The sequence below is a fragment of the Loxodonta africana genome, chromosome 3 (genome assembly GCF_030014295.1).
Source record: "Loxodonta africana isolate mLoxAfr1 chromosome 3, mLoxAfr1.hap2, whole genome shotgun sequence".
In the NCBI taxonomy this organism is placed as follows: Eukaryota; Metazoa; Chordata; class Mammalia; order Proboscidea; family Elephantidae; genus Loxodonta; species Loxodonta africana.
Window position 1 is genome coordinate 10204697 of NC_087344.1, and position 15013 is coordinate 10219709.

The 15013-nt window shown below is 39.7% G+C and overlaps 1 protein-coding gene across 6 annotated transcripts in view; it reads right to left on the reverse strand.

The window, feature by feature from the left end:
- The window catches only part of LOC100664982 (adhesion G protein-coupled receptor E4-like), a 106143-nt gene that overhangs the window by 65120 nt on the left and 26010 nt on the right, over nucleotides 1-15013 (reverse strand). The gene's annotated exons all lie outside the window — the stretch shown is intronic.

Below are 15013 nucleotides of genomic sequence, written 5' to 3' on the forward strand. Positions count from 1 at the left end.
CTCAAAGGATGGAAAAAAATATATCAAGCAAACATCAAAAAAGAGCAGGAGTGGCGATATTAATTTCTGACAAAATAGAATTTCAAGTTAAATCCATCAGAAAGGATAAGGAAGGACACTATATAATGATTAAAAGGACAATACACCAAGAAGATATAACCATATTAAATATTTATGCACCCAGTGACAGGGCTGCAAGATACATAAAACAAACTCTAACAGCATTGAAAAGTGAGATAGACAGCTCCACGATTAGAGTAGGAGACTTCAACACACCACTTTCAGTGAAGGACAGGACATCCAGAAAGAAGCTCAATAAAGACACAGAAGATCTAAATGCCACAATCAACCAACTTGACCTGATAGACATATATAGAACACTCCACCCAACAGCAACCAACTATACTTTCTTTTCTAGTGCACATGGAACATTCTCTAGAATAGAACACATATTAGATCATAAAGCAAGCCTTAGCAGAATCCAAAACATTGAAATAGTACAAAGCATCTCCTCTGACCATAAGGCCATGATAGTGGAAATCAATAACAAGAAAAGTAGGGAAAAGATATCAAACACTTGGAAACTGAACAATACCCTGCTCATAAAAGACTGGATTATAGAAGACATTAAAGATGGAATAAAGAAATTCATAGAATCCAATAAGAATGAAAACACTTCCTATCAGAACCTTTAGGACACAGCAAAAGCAGTGCTCAGAGGCCAATTTATATCAATAAATGCACACATCCAAAAAGAAAGGGCCAAAATCAAAGAATTATCCCTACAACTTGAACAAATAGAAAGAGAGCAACAAAAGAAACCCACAGGCACCAGAGGAAAAAAAATAATAAAAATTAGAGCTGAACTAAACGAAACAGAAAATAGAAAAACAATTGAAAGAATTGACAAGATCGAAAGCTGGTTTTTTTTTTTTTTAAATCAACAAAATTGATAAACAACTGGCCAAACTGACAAAGGGAAAACAAGAGAGGAAGCAAATAACCTGAATAAGAAATGAGATGGGCGATATTACAACAGACTCAACTGAAATTAAAAGAATCATATCAGATTACCATGAAAAACTATACTCAAACGAATTTGAAAACCTAGAAGAAATGGATGAATTCCTAGAAACACACTACCTACCTAAACTAACACAAACAGAGGTAGAACAACTAAATAGACTGATAACAAAAGAAGAGGTTGAAAAGGTAATAAAAAACTCCCAACAAAAAAAAATCCCTGGGGGCAGTGGCTCCTTTTCGCCCGTGCTGCGAAGATGCTGAAACAGCCCAGGGTTCCAGCCCATCTGAGTTCGTTTTGAATCTCAGTTTTGCCCTTCCACGTATTTGATATCCCTGCCAGCTTTGGGTCATCATCAGACGTGGCGGAGCCAAGATGGCGGACTAGGCAGACGCTACCTCGGATCCCTCTTACAACAAAGACACGGAAAAACAAGTGAATCGATCACATACATAACAATCTACAAACCCTGAACAACAAACACAGATTTAGAGACGGAGAACGAACTAATACGGGGAAGCAGCGATTGTTTCCAGAGCCTGGAGCCAGCATACCAGTCAGGTACGGCACAAGCACAGAGAGCTGCTCCACCCCCCTGAACTAACCCCGGGAGGGGGACCAGCCGGTTCCACGGGCGGCGTCAGATGCAGCCGGTAGGAGAAGTCCCCGGGAGGCAGTGACTGATCTTGGAGCAGAAAGAGCAGAGTCTGAGCCGGGGAACCGTCCCGCAGGGATTTGTACTGGACGCAGGTACGGCATAAACACGGAGAGTTGCTCCACCCCCTGAACTAACCCCGGGAAGAGGACCAGCCGGGTCACGCGGGCGGCGTGGGACGCAGCTGGTAGGAGAAGTCCCCGGGAGGCAGCGACTGGTATTGGAGCGGGGAGAACAGCGTCCCAGCCGGGACACTCGGTCATGGCACAAGCACGGGGAGCTGCTCCACCCATCTGAACTAACCCCGGGAGGAGGCCCAACTGGTTCTCGGAGGCGGCACGGCCACGCGGCTGGAGGGACGAGAAGTCCCCAGGAGGCAGCGACTGATTTTGGAGTCGAGAGTGCACCGTCCCAGTAGGGGAGCCTTGACGCTGGGCGTGGGGCTGGAAGCGGAGGATCTGACCGTGACTCCAGCGGGCCAGACCCCCCGGGGGCAATCTCCACACAGCCAGCACACATAGGCGACGCGCCCCGCGGGAGTCTCAGATATAATAGTCATTCCAAGCAAGACAAGCAACTCTGGCTATATTCTGAGGTGCTACTCTCCTATCTCTCTGTTCCCTCCCCCACCCTCCCCAGGCGGCTTCATTAACATCTGAATAGCCTGAGCCAGAGGGAGAACTCTGATAGGGATCTGACTGCATTTTTTTTTTTAGCGGATTTTCTGGAAAAACTAGTTTCCCAGTGATGGCTCAGAGACAACAATGCATATCAAACCACTTAAAGAAGCAGACCATGACAGCTTCTCCAACCCCCCAAACAAAAGAATCAAAATCTTTCCCAAATGAAGATACAATCCTGGAATTATCAGATACAGAATATAAAAAACTAATTTACAGAATGCTTAATGATATCACAAATGAAATTAAGATAACTGCAGAAAAAGCCAAGGAACACACTGATAAAACTGTTGAAGAACTCAAAAAGATTATTCAAGAACATACTGGAAAAATTAATAAGTTGCAAGAATCCATAGAGAGACAACATGTAGAAATCCAAAAGATTAACAATAAAATAACAGAATTAGACAACGCACTAGGAAGTCAGAGGAGCAGACTCGAGCAATTAGAATGCAGACTGGGACATCTGGAGGACCAGGGAATCAACACCAACATAGCTGAAAAAAAATCAGAGAAAAGAATTAAAAAAAATGAAGAAACCCTAAGAATCATGTGGGACTCTATCAAGAAGGATAACCTGCGGGTGATTGGAGTCCCAGAACAGGGAGGGGGGACAGAAAACACAGAGAAAATAGTTGAAGATCTCCTGACAGAAAACTTCCCTGACATCATGAAAGACGAAAGGATATCTATCCAAGATGCTCATCGAACCCCATTTAAGATTGATCCAAAAAGAAAAACACCAAGACATATTATCATCAAACTCACTAAAACCAAAGATAAACAGAAAATTTTAAAAGCAGCCAGGGAGAAAAGAAAGGTTTCCTTCAAGGGAGAATCAATAAGAATATGTTCTGACTACTCAGCAGAAACCATGCAGGCAAGAAGGGAATGGGACGACATATACAGAACACTGAAGGAGAAAAACTGCCAGCCAAGGATCATATATCCAGCAAAACTCTCTCTGAAACATGAAGGCGAAATTAAGATATTTACAGATAAACACAAGTTTAGAGAATTTGCACAAACCAAACCAAAGCTACAAGAAATACTAAAGGATATTGTTTGGTCAGAGAACCAATAATATCAGATATCAGCACAACACAAGGTCACAAAACAGAACGTCCTGATATCAACTCAAATAGGGAAATCACAAAAACAAACAAATTAAGATTAATTAAAAAAAAAAATACACATAACAGGGAATCATGGAAGTCAATAGGTAAAAGATCACAATAATCAAAAAGAGGGACTAAATACAGGAGGCATTGAACTGCCATATGGAGAGTGATACAAGGTGATATAGAACAATACAAGTTAGGTTTTTACTTAGAAAAATAGGGGTAAATAATAAGGTAACCACAAAAAGGTATAACAACTCCATAACTCAAGAAAAAACCAAGAAAAACGTAACGACTCAACTAACATAAAGTCAAGCACTATGAAAATGAGGACCTCACAATTTACTAAGAAAAACGCCTCAGCACAAAACAGTATGTGGAAAAATGAAATTGTCAACAACACACATGAAAAGGCATCAAAATGACAGCACTAAAAACTTATTTATCTGTAATTACCCTGAATGTAAATGGACTAAATGCACCAATAAAGAGACAGAGAGTCACAGACTGGATAAAGAAACACGATCCATCTATATGCTGCCTACAAGAGACACACCTTAGACTTAGAGACACAAACAAACTAAAACTCAAAGGATGGAAAAAAATATATCAAGCAAACAATAAGCAAAAAAGAAGAGGAGTAGCAATATTAATTTCTGACAAAATAGACTTTAGACTTAAATCCACCACAAAGGATAAAGAAGGACACTATATAATGATAAAAGGGACAATTGATCAGGAAGACATAACCATATTAAATATTTATGCACCCAATGACAGGGCTACAAGATACATAAATCAAATTTTAACAGAATTGAAAAGTGAGATAAACACCTCCACAATTATAGCAGGAGACTTCAACACACCACTTTCGGAGAAGGACAGGACATCCAGTAAGAAGCTCAATAGAGACACGGAAGACCTACTTACAACAATCAACCAACTTGACCTCATTGACTTATACAGAACTCTCCACCCAACTGCTGCAAAGTATACTTTTTTTTCTAGCGCACATGGAACATTCTCTAGAATAGACCACATATTAGGTCATAAAACAAACCTTTGCAGAATCCAAAACATCGAAATATTACAAAGCATCTTCTCAGACCACAAGGCAATAAAACTAGAAATCAATAACAGAAAAACTAGGGAAAAGAAATCAAATATTTGGAAACTGAACAATACCCTCCTGAAAAAAGACTGGGTTATAGAAGACATCAAGGAGGGAATAAGGAAATTCATAGAATGCAATGAGAATGAAAATACTTCCTATCAAAACCTCTGGGACACAGCAAAAGCAATGCTCAGAGGCCAATTTATATCGATAAATGCACACATACAAAAAGAAGAAAGAGCCAAAAACAGAGAACTGTCCCGACAACTTGAAGAAATAGAAAGTGAGCAACAAAAGAATCCATCAGGCACCAGAAGAAAACAAATAATAAAAATTAGAGCTGAACTAAATGAATTAGAGAACAGAAAAACAATTGAAAGAATTAACAAAGCCGAAAGCTGCTTCCTTGAAAAAATTAACAAAATTGATAAACCATTGGCTAGACTGACTAAAGAAATACAGGAAAGGAAACAAATAACCCGAATAAGAAACGAGAAGGACCACATCACAACAGAACCAAATGAAATTAAAAGAATCATTTCAGATTACTATGAAAAATTGCACTCTAACAAATTTGAAAACCTAGAAGAAATGGATAAATTCTTGGAAAAACACTACCTACCTAAACTAACACATTCAGAAGTAAAAAAAAAAAAAAACACATTCAGAAGTAGAACAACTAAATAGACCCATAACAAAAAAAGAGATTGAAACGGTAATCAAAAAACTCCCAACAAAAAAAAGCCCTGGACCGGACGGCTTTACTGCAGAGTTCTACCAAACTTTCAGAGAAGACTTAACACCACTACTACTGGAGGTATTTCAAAGCATAGAAAATGACGGAATACTACCCAACTCATTCTATGAAGCTACCATCTCCCTGATACCAAAACCAGGTAAAGACATTACAAAAAAAGAAAATTATAGACCTATATCCCTCATGAACGTTGATGCAAAAATCCTCAACAAAATTCTAGCCAATAGAATCCAACAACACATCAAAAAAATAATTCACCATGATCAAGTGGGATTTATACCAGGTATGCAAGACTGGTTTAATATCAGAAAAACCATTAATGTAATCCATCACATAAATAAAACAAAAGACAAAAACCACATGATCTTATCAATTGATGCAGAAAAGGCATTTCACAAAGTCCAACACCCATTCATGATAAAAACTCTTACCAAAATAGGAATTGAAGGAAAATTCCTCAACATAATAAAGGGCATCTATGCAAAGCCAACAGCCAATATCACTCTAAATGGAGAGAACCTGAAAGCATTTCCCTTGAGAACGGGAACCAGACAAGGATGCCCTTTATCACCGCTCTCATTCAACATCCTGCTTGAAGTCCTAGCCAGGGCAATTAGGCTAGACAAAGAAATAAAAGGTATCCGGATTGGCAAGGAGGAAGTAAAGTTATCACTATTTGCAGATGACATGATCTTATACCCAGAAAACCCTAAGGAATCCTCCAGAAAACTACTGAAACTAATAGAAGAGTTTGGCAGAGTCTCAGGTTATAAAATAAACATACAAAAATCACTTGGATTCCTCTACATCAACAAAAAGAACACCGAAGAGGAAATAACCAAATCAATACCATTCACAGTAGCCCCCAAGAAGATAAACTACTTAGGAATAAATCTTACCAAGGATGTAAAAGACCTATACAAAGAAAACTACAAAGCTCTACTACAAGAAATTCAAAAGGACATACTTAAGCGGAAAAACATACCTTGCTCATGGATAGGAAGACTTAACATAGGAAAAATGTCTATTCTACCAAAAGCCATCTATACATATAACACACTTCCGATCCAAATTCCAATGTCATATTTTAAGGGGATAGAGAAACAAATCACCAATTTCATATGGAAGGGAAAGAAGCCCCGGATAAGTAAAGCATTACTGAAAAAGAAGAAGAAAGTGGGAGGCCTCACTCTACCTGATTTCAGAAGCTATTATACAGCCACAGTAGTCAAAAGAGCCTGGTACTGGTACAACAACAGGCACATAGACCAATGGAACAGAATTGAGAACCCAGATATAAATCCATCCACGTATGAGCAGCTGATATTTGACAAAGGCCCAGTGTCAGTTAATTGGGGAAAAGACAGTCTTTTTAACAAATGGTGCTGGCATAACTGGATATCCATTTGCAAAAAAATGAAACAGGACCCATACCTCACACCATGCACAAAAACTAACTCCAAGTGGATCAAAGACCTAAACATAAAGACTAAAACGATAAAGATCATGGGAGAAAAAATAGGGACAACCCTAGGAGCCCTAATACAAGGCATAAACAGAATACAAAACATTACCAAAAATGATGAAGAGAAACCCGATAACTGGGAGCTCCTAAAAATCAAACACCTATGCTCATCTAAAGACTTCACCAAAAGAGTGAAAAGACCACCTACAGAGTGGGAAAGAATTTTCAGCTATGACATCTCCGACCAGCGCCTGATCTCTAAAATCTACATGATTCTGTCAAAACTCAACCACAAAAAGACAAACAACCCAATCAAGAAGTGGGCAAAGGATATGAACACACATTTCACTAAAGAAGATATTCGGGCAGCCAACAGATACATGAGAAAATGCTCTCGATGATTAGCCATTAGAGAAATGCAAATTAAAACTACGATGAGATTCCATCTCACACCAACAAGGCTGGCATTAATCCAAAACACACAAAATAATAAATGTTGGAGAGGCTGCGGAGAGATTGGAACTCTCATACACTGCTGGTGGGAATGTAAAATGGTACAACCACTTTGGAAATCCATCTGGCGTTATCTTAAACAGTTAGAAATAGAACTACCATACAACCCAGAAATCCCACTCCTCGGAATATACCCTAGAGATACAAGAGCCTTCATACAAACAGATATATGCACACCCATGTTTATTGCAGCTACGTTTACAATAGCAAAAAGTTGGAAGCAACCAAGGTGTCCATCAACGGATGAATGGGTAAATAAATTGTGGTATATTCACACAATGGAATACTACGCATCGATAAAGAACAGTGACGAATCTCTGAAACATTTCATAACATGGAGGAACCTGGAAGGCATTATGCTGAGCGAAATTACTCAGAGGCAAAAGGACAAATATTGTATAAGACCACTATTAGAAGATCTTGAGAAATAGTAAACCTGAGAAGAACACATACTTTTGTGGTTACGAGGGGGGGAGGGAGGGAGGGTGGGAGAGGGTTTTTTATTGATTAATCAGCAGATAAGAACTGCTTTAGGTGAAGGGAAAGACAACACTCAATACATGGAAGGTCAGCTCAATTGGACTGGACCAAAAGCAAAGAAGTTTCTGGGATAAAATGAATGCTTCAAAGGTCAGCGGAGCAAGTGCGGGGGTCTGGGGAGCATGGTTTAAGGGGACTTCTAAGTCAATTGGCAAAATAATTCTATTATGAAATCATTCTGCATCCCACTTTGAAATATGGCGTCTGGGGTCTTAAATGCTAACAAGCGGCCATCTAAGATGCAGCAATTGGTCTCAACCCACCTGGAGCAAAGGAAAATGAAGAACATCAAGGCCACACGACAACTAAGAGCCCAAGAGACAGAAAGGGCCACATGAACCAGAGACCTACATCATCCTGAGACCAGAAGAACTAGGTGGTGCCCGGCCACAATCGATGACTGCCCTGACAGGGAGCACAGCAGAGGACCCCTGAGGGAGCAGGAGATCAGTGGGATACAGACCCCAAATTCTCATAAAAAGACCAAACTTAATGGTCTGACTGAGACTGGAGGAATCCCGGCAGCCATGCTTCCCAGACCTTCAGTTGACACAGGACAGGAACCATCCCCGAAGACAATTCATCAGAAATGAAAGGGACTGGTCAGCGGGTGGGAGAGAGACGCTGATGAAGAGTGAGCTAATTATATCAGGTGGACACTTGAGATTGTGTTGGCAACTCTTGTCTGGAGGGGGGATGGGAGGATAGAGAGAGAGGGAAGCCGGCAAAATTGTGAAGAAAGGAGAGACTGAAAGGGCTGACTCAAGAGGGGGAGAGCAAGTGGGAGTAGGGAGTGAGATGTATGTAAACTTATATGTGACAGACTGATTGGATTTGTAAACGTTCACTTGAAGCTTAATAAAAGTTATTAAAAAAAAAAAAAGAGCCCTGGTCTGGGCAGCATCACTTCAGAGTTCTACCAAACTTTCAGAGAAGAGTTAACACCACTACTACTAAAGGTATTTCAGAGCATGGAAAAGGATGGAGTACTACCAAATTCATTCTGTGAGGCCACCATATCCCTGACACCAAAACCAGGTAAAGACAGCACAAGAAAAGAAAATTATAGACCTATATCCCTCATGAACGTAGGTACAAAAATCCTGAACAAAATTCTAGCCAATAGAATTCAACAACATATCAAAAAAATAATTCACCATGACCAAGTGGGGTTCGTACCAGGTATGCACGGATGGTTCAACATTAGAAAAACAATGAATGTAATCCACCACATAAATAAAACAAAAGAATTACATGATTTTATCTATTGATGCAGAAAAAGCATTTTACAAAGTTCAACACCCATTCATGACAAAAACTCTCAGCAAAATAGGAACTGAAGGAAAATTCTTCAACATGAAAAAAGCATTCATACAAAGCCAACAGCCAACATCACCCTAAATGGAGAGAGCCTGAAAGCATTCCCATCGAGATCGGGAACCAGGCAAAGATGCCCTTTATCACCGCTCTTATTCAACATTGTGTTGGAGGTCCTAGCCAGAGCGAGATAAAGAAATAAAGGGCATCCAGATTGGCAAGGAAGAAGTAAAAGTATCTCTGTTTGCAGATGATATGATCTTATACACAGAAAACCCTGAGGAATCTTCCAGAAAACTACTGAAACTAATAGAAGAGTTCAGTAGAGTATCGGGATACAAGATAAACATTCAAAAATCAGTTGGATTACTCTACACCAACGAAAAGAACATCGAAGAGGAAATCACCAAATCAATGCAATTTACAGTAGCCCTCAAGAAAATAAAATACTTAGGAATAAATCCTACCAGAGATGTAAAAGACTTATAGAAAGAAAACTACAGTACACTTCTGCAAGAAACCAAAAGAGACTTACATAAGTGGACAAACCTACCTTGCTCATGGATAGGAAGACTTAACATTTTAAAAGTGTCTATTCTACCAAAAACGATCTATATATTTAATGCAATTCCGATCCAAATCCCAACGACATTCTTTAGTGAGATGGAGAAACAAATCACCAACTTCATATGGAAGGCAAAGAGGCCCTGGATAAATAAGGCATTACTGAAAAAGAAGAACAAAGTAGGAGGCCTTACTTTACCTGATTTTAGAACCTATTATACTGCCACAATAGCCAAAACAGCCTGGGACTGGTACAAAAGATACATAGACCAATGGAACAGAACTGAGAATCCAGACATAAATCCATCCACATATGAGCAGTTGATATTTGACAAAGGCCCCAAAACAGTTAAATGGGGAAAAGACAGTCTTTTTAACAAATGGTGCTGGCATAACTGGATATGCATTTGCAAAAAAATGAAACAAGACCCATACCTCACTCCATGCACAAAAATGAGCTCAAAATGGACCAAAGACATAAACATAAAATCTAAAACTATAAAGATCATGGAAGAAAAAATAGGGACAACGTTAGGAGCCCTAATACATGGCATAAACAGTATACAAAACATTATTAAGAATGCAGAAGAAAGACTAGATAACTGGGAGCTCCTAAAAATCAAACACCTATGCTCATCCAAAGACTTCACCAAAAGAGTAAAAAGACTACCTACAGACTGGGAAAAAGTTTTTAGCTATGAAATTTCCAATCAGCCCCTGATCTCTAAAATCTACATGATACTGCAAAAACTCAACTACAAAAAAACAAATAACCCTATTAAAAAATGGGCAAAAGATATGAATAGACACTTCACTAAAGAAGACATTCAGGTAGCTAACAGATATATGAGGAAACGTTCACGATCATTAGCCATTAGAGAAATGCAGATCAAAACTACAATGAGATTTCATCTCATCCCAACAAGGCTGACATTAATCCAAAAAACACAAAATAATAAATGCTGGAGAGGCTGTGGAGAGACTGGAATACTTATACACTGCTGGTGAGAATGTCAAATGGTACAACCACTTTGGAAATCGATTTGGCACTTCCTTAAAAAGCTAGAACTAGAACTACCATACGATCCAGCAATCCCACTCCTTGGAATATATCCTAGAGAAATAAGAGCCTTTACACCAACAGATATATATGCACACCCATGTTTATTGCAGCACTGTTTACAATAGCAAAAAGATGGAAGCACCAAGGTGCCCATCAACAGATGAATGGATAAATAAATTATGGTATATTCACACAATGGAATGCTACGCATCGATAAAGAACAGTGAGGAATCTGTGAAACATTTCATAACATGAAGGAACCTGGAAGGCATTATGCTGAGTGAAATTAGTTGCAAAAGGACATATATTGTATAAGACCACTATTACAAGAACTTGAGAAAGTTTAAACTGAGAAGAAAATATTCTTTTGTCGTTACAAGAGGAGGGAGGGAAAGAGGGTGGGAGAGGGGTATTCACTAATTAGATAGTAGATTAGAACTACTTTAGGTGAGGGAAATACAACACACAATAGGGGGAGGTCAGCACAACTGGACTAAATCAAAAGCAAAGAAGTTTCCTGAATAAAATACTGAATGCTTTGAAGGCCAGCGTAGCAGGGATAGGGGTTTGTGGACCACGATTTCAGGGGACATCTAAGTTACCAGGTATAATAAAATGTATTAAGAAAACATTCTGCATCCCACTTTGAAGGGTCTTAAACGCTAGCAAGCAGCCATCTAAGATGCATCAATTGGTCTCAACCCACCTGGATCAAAGGAGAATGAAGAACACCAAGGACACAAGGTAATTACGAGCCCAAGAAACAGAAAGAGCCACATGAACCAGAGACTACATCATCCTGAGACCAGAAGAACTAGATGGTGCCCAGCTACAACCGATGACTGCCCTGACAGGGAACACAACAGAGAACCCCTGAGTGAGCAGGAGAGCAGTGGGACCCCAAATTCTCATAAAAAGACCAAACTTAATGATCTGACTGAGACTGGGAGGACCCTGGTGGTCATGGCCCCCAGACCTTCTGTTGGCCCAGGACAGGAATCATGCCTGAAGCCAACTCTTCAGACATGGATTGGACTGGACAATGGATTGGAGAGGGATGCTGGTGAGGAGTAAGCTTCTTGGATCAGGTGGACATTTGAGACTATGTTGGCATCTCCTGCTTGGAGGGTAGAGGGGCTCAGAAGCTGGCGAAATGGCCATGAAAAGAGAGTGGAGGGAGAGAGTGGGCTGTCTCATTAGGGAGAGAGTAATTGGGAGTATGTAGCAAGGTGTATATATGAGTTTTTGTGTGAGAGACTGACTTGATTTGTAAACTTTCAGTTAAAGCTCAATAAAAACTACAAATAAAAAAGAATATGTGTATTAATTGTTTAATGAGAACCTAGTTTATTCTGTAAACCCTCATCTGAAGTATAAAAAAAAGCTTGTATTTATTAAAGAAAAAAAGATGTGTCTTTTTAACTAGTCAGAATAGTCTGTTTTCTCTTAATTGTGCTTAAATTCAAATTGATGTTTATTTAGAAAACAGTCAAAGGAAGATACTAGATTGCTTCACTGAATCTGTTATGGTATTCAAAAAGATAAAATAGCTCTTCGACTTTGCTGCTGTTGTTAGGTGCCTTGGAGTTGGTTCTGACTCTAGCGACCCTATGTACAACAGGACAAAACTTTACCCGGTTCTGTGCCGTCCTCACGATTGTTGAGCCCATTGTTGCAGCCACTGTGTCAATCCATCTTTTTGCAGGTCTTCCTCTTTTTTTTACTGACCTCTACTTTACCAAGCATGATGTCCTTCTGCAGAGACCAGTTCCTCCTGATAACATGTCCAAAATCTGTGAGATGAAGTCTTGCCATCGTCGCTTCTACGAGGATTCTGGCTATACTTCTTCCAAGACAGATTTTTGGTTCTTCTGGCTGTCCGTGGTATATTCAATATTCTTCATTAACACGATAATTTATCAATCCTTCTCTGGCCTTCCTTGTTCTGTGACCCCCTTTCGAAAGCATATAACCAAAAAAAAAAAAAAAAAAAAACCCCAAACCCATGGCGGCTGAGTTGATTCCAACTCACAGTACAGTCCTCAAAGTGACATCTTTGCTTTTTAAGATTTTAAAGAGGCCTTTTGCAGCACATTTGCTCAATGCGATAAGCCATTTGATTTTTTGACTTGCTGACTCCATGGGCATTGACTGCAGATCCAAATAAAATGAAATCCTTGAAATTTCAATATTTTCTCAATACATTGAAGAGTTGGTCATTAAAAAACCAACCCAACAACTAATCTATTTCAGGTGTTTTGCAAGTTCTTTTGCCTTAACATTTGTGAATGTTAATGAATAGAGAGACTCTTATGGGAATTAATGTCTTAAATGTTTTTATCATATGAACTACACACTATCCCATTATATTTGGAAAGAAATGTGGCCTTAAGGACTTCAATGATCCCCAGTAAATGGAGCAGAACGTCACCGGCCCGCTCCTCTCCAATCTCTAGAATGCTGTGTGAAGTGATCTGTTAGAGACTTGCATCTGATCAGGATACACCTTGGTTTAGACTACTTCAATGAACATCCATCATCTTTGGATTAAAGGTAAATAGGTACATAATAAAGAAATAGCAGGCCTTCCAGGATATAGGCACTTTCTTTCACAGGGCCATTTCCTTTGTTTTCCCATGAAGGCTGTGCTCCAGACACTTTAAACCATTCCTAAGCTTCTCTTGGACACATCATCTCTCTGGCACCTGCTTGTGTGATTTGTACGTGCTGTTCATGTCCTTTGGAAGGCCCTGGAATGGGTAACTGGTCAGCCACTCAGGCCACAGCTGAAACGTCACTTCCTCTGTGAAACCTTCTCTTATTTCTCCAGGCAGAATGAGGTCCTTTGATCTCTTTGCTCTGATTTCAATTTCTCCAGAATTCTGGGATTGAACTTCTCGTGTTCCTTCAGGTATTCTTGTTTTTTTTTTTTTATGTTTTTCTTCTTCACTGTGTAGTAATTCTCTCAAAGATACAGCCTGCATTCTGTTTCCTTTTATACCAAGTGGTGATCCCAGTGACTCACAATTACAATTGCATGTCACTGTACATCCATAATTAGAATCTTGGTCCTCTGGACACAGCACTGCCTTCTGGCTTCTCTGGCTTGAAAATAATTTTTACTGCACTTGAATTTCTTCATTAAGTGCATGAGTGGAAGGTAGCATTCACGATCTGGAAGATGACCAGCCATGGACTTTGTAGTAGACATCTGTGGCTTGGACGGGCCAGCATCCCACCCTTCTTCCTTCTTTTAGAGAGACATTCAGGTTTTTCCTTTGCAGAACAAGCTCCTGACTGTTCATGCAGGCTGGATAGGCACATCAACTCGGAATTTTATGGTGTTTGGCCCACCTTCTCTTAAGTTGTATGACCACCTGACTCCAGAAATGCCAGTCAGATTCCCTCTTGTGGGAAATTGAATCTTGATACAAAGAAGAAAAACACATGAAGTCAATCTTTTGCAAGAGCAGCACTTTAGAGGGTCATTCCAATAGTCCCTGATCTCCAGATTCTGGAAATAATGTTGGTTCCTGTCCCCTTCCAAAACCTAATTATTTGAAATTTTCAACTCTTTAGGCTGCCCAGGGTCCTTCCAGTTATTTCTATGCTACTTAAGTTTACCAGTCAAATGAAGAATTTATCACATGGACAGAATGAAATGTTTTATTTTAAGAATTTGCCAGCCATGGTGATTTTTTCCCGAGCAATTTCAGTACAAGGGTGTAGCAAGGCAGCCCCATGCTGTCTTTCCATTATTGCAGAATCAGAAGCAAACCCTATGAGTTATTTCATTCACTTTATTTCCTTCTCACAGTTATAAATGCTGCAGGCACTGTGAATTATCTCTTCTTTCTTACCATCACCCAGGATCTCATCCATGTGCTCGTCACACCTTTGCCTGGGTCATTATCTGAATTGACCACACCCTTCCCACTAACCACATTTCAAATTAATATCTTTCTGTCAGCACAGGTCTTACCATTGGTGTCCCTGTAAGCCAGGCATTTGATGCGAAATCAATAGGGTGCATTTATCAATTCAGGAGTTGGTGTGCACTTTATGAAAGAGAAAAATGAATTTGCTGTGTTAAGAGGAAATTATTACTCCTCTTTCACCCAGGAAGGACCAAATGCTTGCATTTAACCCCTTTCATCTCCTTTCAAATAAAAAAGAAAAGAAGGGTCTTCCCTCTCCACC